Source organism: Hyalella azteca, unplaced genomic scaffold (genome assembly GCF_000764305.2).
Source record: "Hyalella azteca isolate HAZT.00-mixed unplaced genomic scaffold, Hazt_2.0.2 contig11473, whole genome shotgun sequence".
Lineage (NCBI taxonomy): Eukaryota > Metazoa > Arthropoda > Malacostraca > Amphipoda > Hyalellidae > Hyalella > Hyalella azteca.
This window is the reverse complement of record NW_025941472.1, coordinates 84,742-97,125: the sequence shown is the minus strand read 5'-3', so window position 1 is coordinate 97,125 and position 12,384 is coordinate 84,742. Positions and strand designations below refer to the sequence as shown.

The following is a 12,384-nucleotide window of genomic DNA, read 5'->3' as shown; positions in this document are numbered from 1 at the left end:
TGTACTACAAGGCTACGGACATGAGCAGGGAACTTTCAAAATATGCCTTAGGGAAGCCGCGCTAAAATATTATTAGTTAAACAAACAGGACCCTGACGGAATTTCGAGCTGCTTGCATATTGTAAACGAACTTTTTCCCTCTCCAGCCTTTGAGCTGAGCTCAATTTAAAGCGTAAACAAAACAGCATACGCGTCCGCAATGTAAACCCGAGCGTCTAGCTTCTTTTTTGGCGCTGCCGTAAACACTGCCTGCAGATCAACGAAAACTCTTGTGCCTCTCTGTGCACCCACTAGCCTTGAAATGGTCTTTATAAAGGAATTTGTTTTCAATGAATTATTGATATTACTTTCAGGAATGAATTAACTTAGTGATATTCTTCCGAGATAGATCGGAAGAGCTTTACAATCCTATCATTTATAATTGGACTCTCACAAACTTGCTTCTGGCTCAGAAACTAGCGTCACTTGCCACGAATATGCGTCCTCATTAAGAAAGAATGCCTCTAACAAGTGTTAAAGGCTTGCAAATACCTTACTTACGATCATCTGCAAGTACTAATAAAACATTACGATTGAAAAATAAGGATCTAGCGGTCAGAAATTCGGGTCAGGAAGGCTGTTTCATCATCAGTTACAGGGTCGTTTTTTTTTTTCACATACAATTTTATGAGACTGATAAATATATAAGGCCAATTCATGGAGTATCCATCACAGAAGAATAAATGGATTTAAACTCAAGGTTCGATAAAAAAAGAGCTTATGAGGCCCGAGTTGTGATCATTCACTAAGAAGCACCGCTAACGAGTCAACACTGCAAGATGAACGAGTATGCACACAAGGGATTCCCATGATCGATTGAGCTCCAATTGCCTCGGTGACACGCGTGTTCCCTCCAACGCAGCGCCAAAAAACGCTCCGCTTTCAAGTTTTCAACGTTAAAATATTATGTATACTAAAACATTTATATATGTACTAAACTTATGAATTTATAAAATTACATACGTAACCCTTGTCCTGGAAGTTACATATAAAGGTTTAGGAGCTTCGGCATTCAACAATAACGAGCTTGCCGTGTCACGAGAAGATGGTCCCTCTTTCACGTAATTAATTTCAAATGAAGCAATATTTTTTTCGAATCAGAAATTCATCACAGAGGCTTGTGATTAATCAAAATCGATATTTTATTCCAGCTGGACCCCCCCATTGAAGAATCTGGCGAGGAAGGTAATTGCATTTACTGCAATGTTCACCGTAAAATTTGATGTAAAGTATTGTTAATAATTCATAAATTTCATAGGAATGATCTAGATATGCCGAACATTTATCTTGAGTACTAATTAACAATGGTTATTTTTACTGTGAATTTTATAACTAAATTATTATTACTAGTAGTAGGAGAATGGTTGGCTAGCGCTTCAGCTATCAAGCTACAGGGTGCGCCACAGAAACTTGCTTATTTGAAAAAATTCCTGTGCGGTTAGTTGGTCGGGTAGAGGGGCGAGAGGGGGTGCATCTGAAGGGGACAGTTCCCAAGTTTGTTTCTCAAAGTTTCTCAAATAAATTTGCTGTAGTGCAAGAATTAACTGAACGCGATTTTGTTGCCCCTCAAAATGCATGGAAAATGCTGGTTGACAACCTGCCTGAAGACGCGGTCGTTTTTTTCAGTGGCGAGGCTCACTTCCGCATTTCCGGCTGCGTCAACAGGCTAAACATGCGTTATTGGTGTGGTGTAAATCCACGTGAGTTTCACCAGAAGCCTCTTAACTGTGAGCGAGTTACTGTCTGGTGTGCGACGTCGGTAATGGGAATAATTGGTCCTTATTTTTTTAAGAAAACGAACGCGCAGTTACCGTAAATGGAGCTCGTTACAGGAACATGATCGAGGAACTTTTTCTTCCAAGACTTGAAGAAATGAACTTTAGGAACGTGTGGTTTCAGCAAGATGGAGACTGAGATCTTCGGTCAGACACCGCGAGATCAGCGGTGGGACGCTCAGGAACAAGTCCACCAGGAGCGCGAAATCCCATGCATAGGACTTCTGACGAGCACAGGATACGAGTCAGAGGTCCCTGAGGGGAACTAAATTATTACAAATATAGAACTTTTATCCCATGAAATAGTTTGGAAGACTAACTCTATCATCAGATAAAAAATTATCCTATAACCAACTAATACGAGCAAATTCACGCGGCAGAGGTTGAAACTCGAATTTACTAATAGATTTCGAGGGACTCAATGAGCCTTGTTCAGCTGGAGCGCCTTTGCAGGGCTCACATTGCTGCGCTGTACCGTACATTGTCCGGAAGATTTTGAAATTTTAGCAATCACTTTCGGTAGTTTGGAACTATAGATTTTGGAATCCTAAATAACTTTTAACGCGAATCGTGCTTGAACAACGCCTCTCGTTCTAATGAAAAATAAATTAATAAAATAAATAATTAGGGAAAAATAAAATAATTAGGGAAAAATAAAATAATTAGGGAAAATAAAAAACGAAGGAAAAAATAATTAAGTAAGGAAAAATTAATTGATAGTTGTATACGTCGCTTCCTCACTTATTCTGTCAATTTAGGCTTCAATCCCTACCATGCAAACGTAGCAGTCCCAAACGAATCTTGTTACATTGAATTTTTTGAACTGATGATGAAGCTCCAGTGGTCATCGACATATTTTCATTTAATATAGGCTGAATTTGTCAACATATTTAAATTCTAAGTTAATTAGTGATAAAAGCCATTGTATAGCTGTGATACATGTAATTTTTATCCAAGTCGGCATGCAGAGATTAATGCATTCCAAAGATTGTGAAAATTACTACCTATTCATCAGACGTGGTTCGATGAACCATGTCAAATTGAAAACAAACTCGAAATGAACTTTCCAACCAGGTTTTAGATCCGAATTGCACCTTCCCAGAGATCGTTTTGGGCCAAATGAATTCTTCATTAAAAAACTGATGAAAATATGACCAACTGGACGGAACGTAACTGGCTTCTCAAGTTCAGCGGTTGCTGAGCTTATATGTCCAATTAATGCTTGGATCATCCTCATGAAAACATGAGAAGACGAACGAGGAACCTAACAAGCGAATAAAAACTTAAGCCAAGGTCTACTTATGAATGTCCTTCTTGAAGTCGCCGTCGTATTATAAGTAATCGTACAAAGCCAACTAAAGCATGTTGATTCTTTCATCAAATAGCCAATGGATTGAACAGAAAACTCTGAGAATAAGTACAATAATGAAAGTGAATTGAGTCAGTTAGCAATTATATCGTCTAGATTACACACTGATGACAAAGTGGCCACTTATAATAGTGGATCACTAAAATTTATATATGAATAATATGATGTCTAACTCTCGCCCAAAAGAAAGGTGGAATCAGGGGTCGCACTGCCGTTAAACGGAAAAAGTGCCTAGAGATTTTTCACTTATTGTTTGGCAGAAAATGAATAAAATTTTTAATAGGGTATTTCAGATGTCTTCATAACGTGAAGACCATAGTATTATCGTCTTAATCTACTGATGCAATTTGGACGTTGCAGAATAATGCACGATAAGACTCCTAGAAAATGAAATATTACCTCTCTGAAAATCACCGCATAAAAGAACACCAAAGTTCCATAAGGTATTTTAGGCATTTCAGTTGAGTTTTTTTCAAATGGGACCTTCAATGTTCGTCACATAATTGAGTTGCGCTCAAAAATTGTGAGCGAACATAATGTGCAACCACCACGAAAGCGCGCGTTGTCGAGACTGAAGAGCGCCGCGGCTGTGAACCTAATTTGTAGAGCTGCAGGCAGCGCTGTACGGCAACGGGCGCGATTAGCACCGACTGTATCGCTCCCCAGTGGCCAGAACTGCATAGTCTCCCTGAGCTCAGGTAAAACATAGCGTTGCAATTGCTGACAAGTACGCATGTAATTCGCGGACGTTTCAAAAATCAGGATGTTCATTTCGAGCGAGGAATTTGTTTTAATAGAAATTAGATACACATCACATTCGACCCAAATAAATGAAGTATATGGCCAGAGCTTGTCTAAAACATAGCACTCAGCATTTCATATCCATTACACTATAGTTAGATGGTAAGAAAACAGGTTTCTGTATCAAATAAAAAATAACAAATAATTTGACGGCATACATTGAAATGCACACAACTGTAGCCAACGATTCTAATAATTATTTCTGACTGTTGCTGTTGGTCTGCTAGGGATATGGAATTACCTTCCTTCGGTCATAGTGCTCCATATATGCAACATTTGTGCTAGTTCCCACGCATATATCTTTATCACCTAAAGTCTCGGAAGTGCATTAATTTTCAGAACAGTAAACGATAGCGCTCTAAGAACTGGATTATTTGTTTGAATTTCAGGTTTGACCAGCTCCAACATAAAATGTTATTTATAGTGAGAACGGTATTATATGTTAGTTATGTTACAGTAACTTTAGTACACTTAACTCAATGATGTGCACTTATCGTTCGAAAAGACTACATGCATTCTTGCCAAATATTACATTCATTCTTTAGTATCTTGACTACATTAATTCTTGCCATATCAAAATTTTAACAGGTATTTAACTCGAATTGAGCTTAGGGCCTCTCTTCAGAATGTACAGAGCGGTCTTATTCAAAGTTCAGCACGTAATAATCCTATGACAAAATATTCCATCATGCAAGCCACTACTATATAGCGTATGCTCACATAAGGCTGTTCCTAGCCTGTCTATATCTCTCTATATATATCCGTCGAGTCTCACATAGATAGCGAACACATCAAGTTATCAGATTCGCGAAGCATTTCCGGTAGGTGCTGTGCTCAACTGCACACATTTCTATCATCCCATAATGCCTGTAATGTTCATATTGTGTAGTAATTACATTGTGAAGTAATGTGCAAGTTAGGCAGAGCAGCAGTTATTGTTTTACGAACTTCGTTTCCTTATTTGAATCTTGCGATTGTCAAGTCCAGCTAAATGATTTATAACAAAAATGTAGTCAGAAGTATTCACAAGCTCAGAAGAATGCAAGTAAAACTAAGCGAATTTATATCACTCTAATCGACCAAATTAGCAACAATAAAAAAGCTGATCGTAAAGCGTTCCATATTTAACGATCTAGGTTTACATATCTAGAGATCTTGCTCGAAAGCTTAATAAACGAGCAATCGAAACGCACGGTAATATGGGGTTGATAAGGAAACGATATTAATAAGGCCGTTCGTCATTCGTAGCCACGAATGTGAGCTGAAAGGCTTGCGTCTATTCGTCGTAGCTACCACTCGCTTGTGCGACAACAACGGGCATGACATAATTGTGATCAGGTGTACAAATGATAGGGTTATGGACATGCAAAAGGTTTGCAGCGGAGCAGCCATGAAGCCATCTCACGTTTGCACATCAATCATTTATTAGGCGGAGTCTCAACAGACCGGCCGCAGAAGCAGGCGAGGGAGAAGCTGAAAGCGTTCAAATTTCGTATAGTCAATGAGGAGAGCGTGAAACGCACCATGAAAATGGTAACTCGTACAAGAAACTCAAACAAATATAACAAATTATCCTCACATCTGCCCTGCCTACATAAATTAACCCCACAACTGTCCTTCCTGCACAACAACGCAGCACCACAACTGTCCTGCCTACACAACAACGCAGCACCACAACTGTCCTGCCTACACAACAACGCAGCACCACAACTGCCCTGCCTACACAACAACGCAGCACCACAACTGTCCTGCCTACACAACAACGCAGGACCACAACTGCCCTGCTTACACAACAACGCAGCACAACTGAAAACCGCACTCAGCCACTGCGAGCTCTGTGGTGGGGCGCTCTGGATGGTTTGGTTTACACAGCATCAACCGTCAACCGGGACGGCAATACTGCATTGATAGCGAAAAAAAAAACATCAAATTCAGTACGAGTTCCAAACAATAACAAATTTACCCAAAAAACATCAAACAATTCATACTAGTCTTCATTAATAAAAGGTATAATCAATTAAATTATGCAAACGTTCGCTTCACTGCCGATACTTGGGTTTGTAGCCAGGTAGGGGTAGTCGATTTTATCAAGCGATGTAGATGCGTTTTGCCGGGGTTAAAAATGGTGCACAATTCCACGACAAAAAACGCATTCCCGTGCCGGGAATCGAACCCGGGCCTCGCGGGTGAGAGCCGCGTATCCTAGCCACTAGACCACACGGGATATACTCTTGGGCTCCGCACATAGTATGATTCAATAGCATAAAAAAATATTTTTTTAAAATCTTTGAAAAAATATTTTTAGTTAGATTATTATGATTTTGCAGCTTCATAATCACTTATGTACCTGTGCAAAATTTACAATCCAGGATATTGAAAACAGAAATTTCAGCAACCATTCCGCACATGAACAAAAACACATAAAAAAATGCTTAATAAATACGAAATAGAAATTATTAAGTTGTTTGCGACTAATAAATGATGTCAGTCACAATATTTGCGTCCGACTTGTTTTGATCATAGGTATTCGAATTTCAAATGATGTTCTCGTTTATAGTCGTTACGGACAATCATTGTAGAAACGTACAATTGCGATGCATCAATTCATCGAAAAAAAAAATTCAGAATAACATGACAAGGTCAGCCCCTATAGAAAGACATCCGTCACGACTCACGAATGCAGCAAAATAAAGCACAATAATTTACTGAGAGCAGAGAAAACACAAAAAAAGGCGCGAAGAAGAGAGAGCAGCAATAACGAGGTTGACAGAAACCCTGCAGCACGCGGGCGCCGTGTGTACGCCTGCCTAATGACTCCATCAGGCCAGCGACGGCGCACAGCGTTCGTTGTGTTGGTTCCTGAGGTGGAGACTCGGGCGTTAGAGACATGTTGTCTCCATGATACTCGAACAAGTTACTGAGATTTGCGTAACGAACAAACGATACTGAGAAGATTTGTGAAACGAACAAACGTTACTGAGAAGATTTGTGAACAGAACAAACGATATTTAGAATATTTGTGAAACGAACAAACGTTACTGAGAAGATTTGCGTAACGAACAAACGTTACTGAGAAGATTTGCGTAACGAACAAACGTTACTGAGAAGATTTGCGTAACGAACTATCGTTACTGAGAAGATTTGTATAACGAAGAAACGTTGCAGTTGAGATTTGTACAACGAAAAAATACTACCGAGATGATTTATGCAAGAACAAATTTTTTGAAAGAACACGCCGAAGAAAACGTTGATTTTAAAAATATAACCATGAGCATGGAGAAAAATTGTGTATCGAAAGTAACTGCATCATAAAAAATAACCCAATCATCCATCTAATTATTATCTGAGGTATGCACTCCGGGGTTGGAAAGCTAGTAATAAAAAAATATGCGTTTAAAAATTACTTTTTAAATACAACACTTCTGAACAATCCAGTGTCTTGGATGTTACACATGTACAATGAATTTTTAATTTTATATTCAAATATTGAAAAAAAATATTTTTCAACATATTTTTAAGATATCAAAATTTTGTAAATTTTCAAAATTATTTATTCTGTCATTTGATTCATGCATTGTCTGACTTTATGCAATTGTGCAAAATTTCAGATCAATTGGACAGGTAAAATTGTGTCATATATGGATTATAAGATTTGTAGCAGACGAAATTATTTTTTAATTTTTTTAATGATGAAAAAAAAAATTTTAATTTATAATTTGTTCTGTCAATTGATTCATGCATTGTCTCCAACTTTACGCAAGTGTGCGAAATTTCAGATTTATTGGGCAAGTAGAAGTGTATTAAATATCGATTATAAGATTTGTAGCAAACAGACAGACAGACTGACAAACAAGAAGTGAAGTTAAAGAGAAGAGTTGTAATAATAATAAAGAAGCAACTCGGGTAGTGAGTGGCGTTATTTATATTGGTACAAGTCCACTTACATGCTAAGTACGATAGGAGGTAATATTTCATTCATTAGAATACAAAAATAACGGCTTATATACGATTTTACGATCGAAAACTTAAAACTACGGTTCTTTGCACCAGACGAAATATGAAAACTAAGATTTGGCGCTTATAACGCATTTCTCTGAACAAATTAGGTCATCGGTGATGTTTAGGTCGTGGTTATTCTTTCGATTTTGCTTTTGTTTCCAAGTTATACTGTCATACGGTCCAAAATTCGCAGCTAGCCTAATACGTCTTCCATCCTAATTTAAACGAAACTTCCCGCATAACTTGGAAACGAAAGCAACATCAAAAAAATAATCATGACTAAAACATGAACATTAGGTCCTAACGAAGACGTGTGCAAAGTTCCATCGAGCTGCGTTCATTAGTCTAGACTGTAGAAGATGTTTCATGTTCAGTTGTTCACTGAAAATTTGACAATCGACCACTGAAATGCCGGTCGCTATATAACTCGCGACTAAGCCTTAATTGAAAATTTATTGCACGATCTAAACATCACCGTCAAATGGGTAGGAATTTACATTCGAAGGTTCGTTCAAATCTGTTCAGTGCTTAAAAAAAATTGACGTTCACAGCTAATTTCAGCCCGTATAAGTTGGAAACCGAGGCGAAATCTAAAAAATAATCACGACTCAAACATGACCTTTAGGTCCTAATAAACGCAAGTAAAAAGTTCATCGAGGTGCGTTCATTAGAGGGGAAGCGCAGCTGTGCACCACCAATTTTGTGCACCAATAAGCCCTGAATCGAACGACTTGGATCTCTCCGGACATCCACCAATCAGCCGTGAACCACTCGGCTTTGTCTTCCTCCGGCCTCGCATAGAACTTGCCGTGCACCACCAGGCCGCGGATCGAATCTGACTTCCGCGCATCGTTAAATTACGTAATTTTACGTTCACCGCATCTGAGGTTAGGTTTCAGATAGCATAGTTCTGTTCCAAAATTCATCGACCTTCGACAAGTGGCCGTTCGACCGAGGGCTGGTTAGACCAGGCAGGTTTTATGCAAGGCCGGAGGAGGACAAAGCCGAGTGGTTCACGGCTGATTGGGGGATGTCCGGAGAGATCAAAGGCGTTCGATTCAGGGTTTATTGGTGCACAAAATTGGTGGTGCACGGCTGCGCTCCCGTTAGGGGTATTTTTCATGTTCAGTGAATCTTTAAGATCGGCCTGAGAATTGCCCGAGATGTTGTCCCTATATCGCAACAAGGCGTCCGAATTCTTGTTAAACAAGATTCATTGAAAGATTGGTATAAATTAATAGCTAGAAATATCAAATATGAAGGTCAGCCAATAATTAAAATAGAATTATAATTAAAAACTTTAGGTATATATATCAGTTAAAAAGAAAGTAACTGAATTTGGTTTGAAGTTTTAATAATTCTTATTTCTTAGGCATATGGCATATGTTCAACCTAACCTGCACCAATGAATCTCCCATTATATGTTTCGCAGAGAACGATAAAATTTAACCGGGAGGTTAAATTTGATCATAATAGTTAAAAGCGTGATTAACCAGAGGCAGTTTTCGAAATAGTACCTATTACTGGCTACAGGAGTTTGAACTAATACCCGTACTTCGTTCACATCGACTACCGTGGCAGTCACCGACCGCCGTTTGGCTGGCCTCAGAGATGTGAGGAGTTGAGCGGCGTTTCGTCCTCTGCGCGTCATGAATATCCCTATTAGAGTCTCTCAATACAAAAACAAGTATCGAGATAATACTTTTTAAAATTAATTATCAACCTGGAAATAAACTCCAACATCACACGTGCAATAATCCTCATCAATATCAGTTTATCAGAATGCACAGGAGAGTTAGTAGATAAGAGGCAACTGAAAATTTATTTGGTTATTTAGTCATAAATCTCAGCGTAATCCTTTGTCTACGGCTGCATTAACCGTCATCAACGCTATTCGTAAGGACCTAAAGGCCTAGAAACGAAAGCTTCGGGACTCGACAAGGACTCACGAGTCGAATTAGTGTGCAAATATAAGTAAAGGGCGACGTGTGATACTGATAAGGCTGCCTGTGTCCGCGACATGCAGCGCTTAAAACTAACTTCGATTTCGAACATGAAGCTTCTTTTATAACATTTATAATATGCAATGTGCAATATGGTTACAGCTTCTTATGACTATAAACTGTGATACAATGGTGACGCTTTACTTGCCAGATTAACTTTTGTAAAAAGTTAAAAAAAAAAAGTAAAAAGCTAGACACAGTTAGACTTGGCACCTCTTACAGAACTAAACTCACTGTTTCAGCGGAAAAATAAACTTTTGCTTCGACGAAACTATAATATCAGCAATCCTGTCGTTCCAAAATGAATGGATCAAAGTTCATTGATGCCTAAGGAAGAAATAACACTGAATGGAAGTAGGCTAGTGAACTGTATTAACTTTTGTTGGCTTAGACGACGCGAGAGGTGGGAAACCGAGTTTTTTTCGATTTTCAACAACTAAATCTCAATTCACTTTTTTTTGTAAACGGAAATTATATGGAAATGTGACAAAGCCGATTACCATATGGATTCCTAATTTGCATAATTATTTCATTAACAACACTGAAAAATTGCAATTGAAATTTTGTTAATTACCGTGCTCAAGTCCTGACAATAGCCTCAATTGTCGCAGTTTCCATTGAATAATCTCGGCTCGGAAAACCTAGGTATATAGGATGCCTGCAACGTGCGTTATCAGCTCAACTTTGACTAGGTTAACACGCTCACAAATGATTAAGTATAAGAACACACTGTATGAATGCAGCATCACAATTTTGGAAAGCGTTCACATTGTGCCAAAAGTCAATCATCAACGACAGCTGAACATCGTTCCTGCCGACATGACAGCTGGCTCGCGACTGGAGTCTGGCCAAAGGGCAAGGGAAGCGTCATTAGGGTGATTCGAATTCGCGATTCAACTACAATGGTCAAATACAAGGGTGATCAAAATGTTAAGAAATATTTTATGTACATACTTTTAGCTGCGATAAAATAAATCTCCAACTCCATTTTTTAGATGAAATGTTTCATATGAGGATAATTTGAACAAAAAGTCTCAAATTGAGAACAAATTTACGCCGCGAGACCGGCCGCAAGTCCATCCGTAAATTTGTCGTACAAATGAGTGAAATGACAACGATTTTCTAGTGGAGAATTGTGCGAAAGTAGACACAGTTGAACAATATTTTGTATGGATGTTTGTAGGTGGTTTAGGGGTTTACCCTCTTAAAGTGTTAACGGCTAAAAACCCATTTTCCCAACGTAAGAAAAGAAATCGTGTAGGAATAAATAATTTGGTATTCTGGTCAAGTTCGCTATTTAGATACGAAAAATGAGAATTTTAGTTATAATTCACGGTCAGGGTGACATCAGTAGCTGGGATCTGTTCTCAGTGATGGTCCGGGGTGAGCCACCAGAGCTGAGCCGCAGCGAGGCGCCGCCCCCAAAAGACGTAAGAGGTTCACCGCATTCTTGCGGCGACTCTTTTGGCTGTTGCAGGCCACGGCGCCACGCGGCGAGAGCGACGGTGGCCGGTGAATGGTAGCGCCCAATTCTTGAGGAGTTGGGGCGCTGCCTTCACCTTGCTACTGCTTTGCTCTTGGGGGAAGGGTAGGGGGTCCTTAGGGACCCAAAAAATAAAACACCTACCTGCAGCGTAGGCTAGAATCATTGATCAATCCCAGTTGCGACATGTGGCCTACGTGAGGTCATTTACGAAACATTCAAGATATCATAATTGTCTTACCGTCAATCTGGTTTGCCTCGGAACTACCAGTTCCGTGAAGTCACGGATGGACGGACGGACATGCGCTCTCTGTCACTCACTGCAGTGAGTACTGATCTAATTTTTTTCTTTACACCGTTTAATTTTTAATTGACTAATCAAGTTGATCTGGTTGGCAAGTTGGCATACAAAGATATTTTTCATTTTTCTATCTTTATCTCTTCAAATAAACTGCCATTGACCCACATCTGGTTAAATACTGTTATACTGAGAAGTATTTTTTATATACAAATTATTTAAACAGAACGGCAAGCAATAAATTACTAATAATAGGAGATATATCAAAACGGCTAAGAGGTGGTATTATTGCCGTATGTACAGAATAAAATAATATTTTCCCGCCAATTATTGGTTCCCTGCGTTGCGCGCAAACTCTTGAATACCGGCCAATTTCAACGATGAACATAAGCGCCTTAGAATTTTTTACAATAAAATGAGAGACACGACACCAGCAAGAAATTAAAACATCATAACTTACACAATCTTTCAATAAGACGTGCAATGTAAAACGACCAATTACATTCATAAATTCTGAATGAAAACTTCAATATGGTGTTCATTGATGAAACGTGCTACTCATACAGCTAGTTTACCAGTCAAATTCTCTTTAAATAACAGTAGTAAATTCATTCATG

General features: G+C 38.8%; 1 non-coding gene across 1 annotated transcript; it reads right to left on the bottom strand.

Moving 5' to 3' along the window:
- Positions 1-6,136: 6,136 nt before the first annotated feature.
- Positions 6,137-6,208, bottom strand: Trnae-cuc. Its single transcript has one exon. It is a non-coding gene; the product is annotated as a tRNA-Glu (tRNA).
- Positions 6,209-12,384: the final 6,176 nt, after the last annotated feature.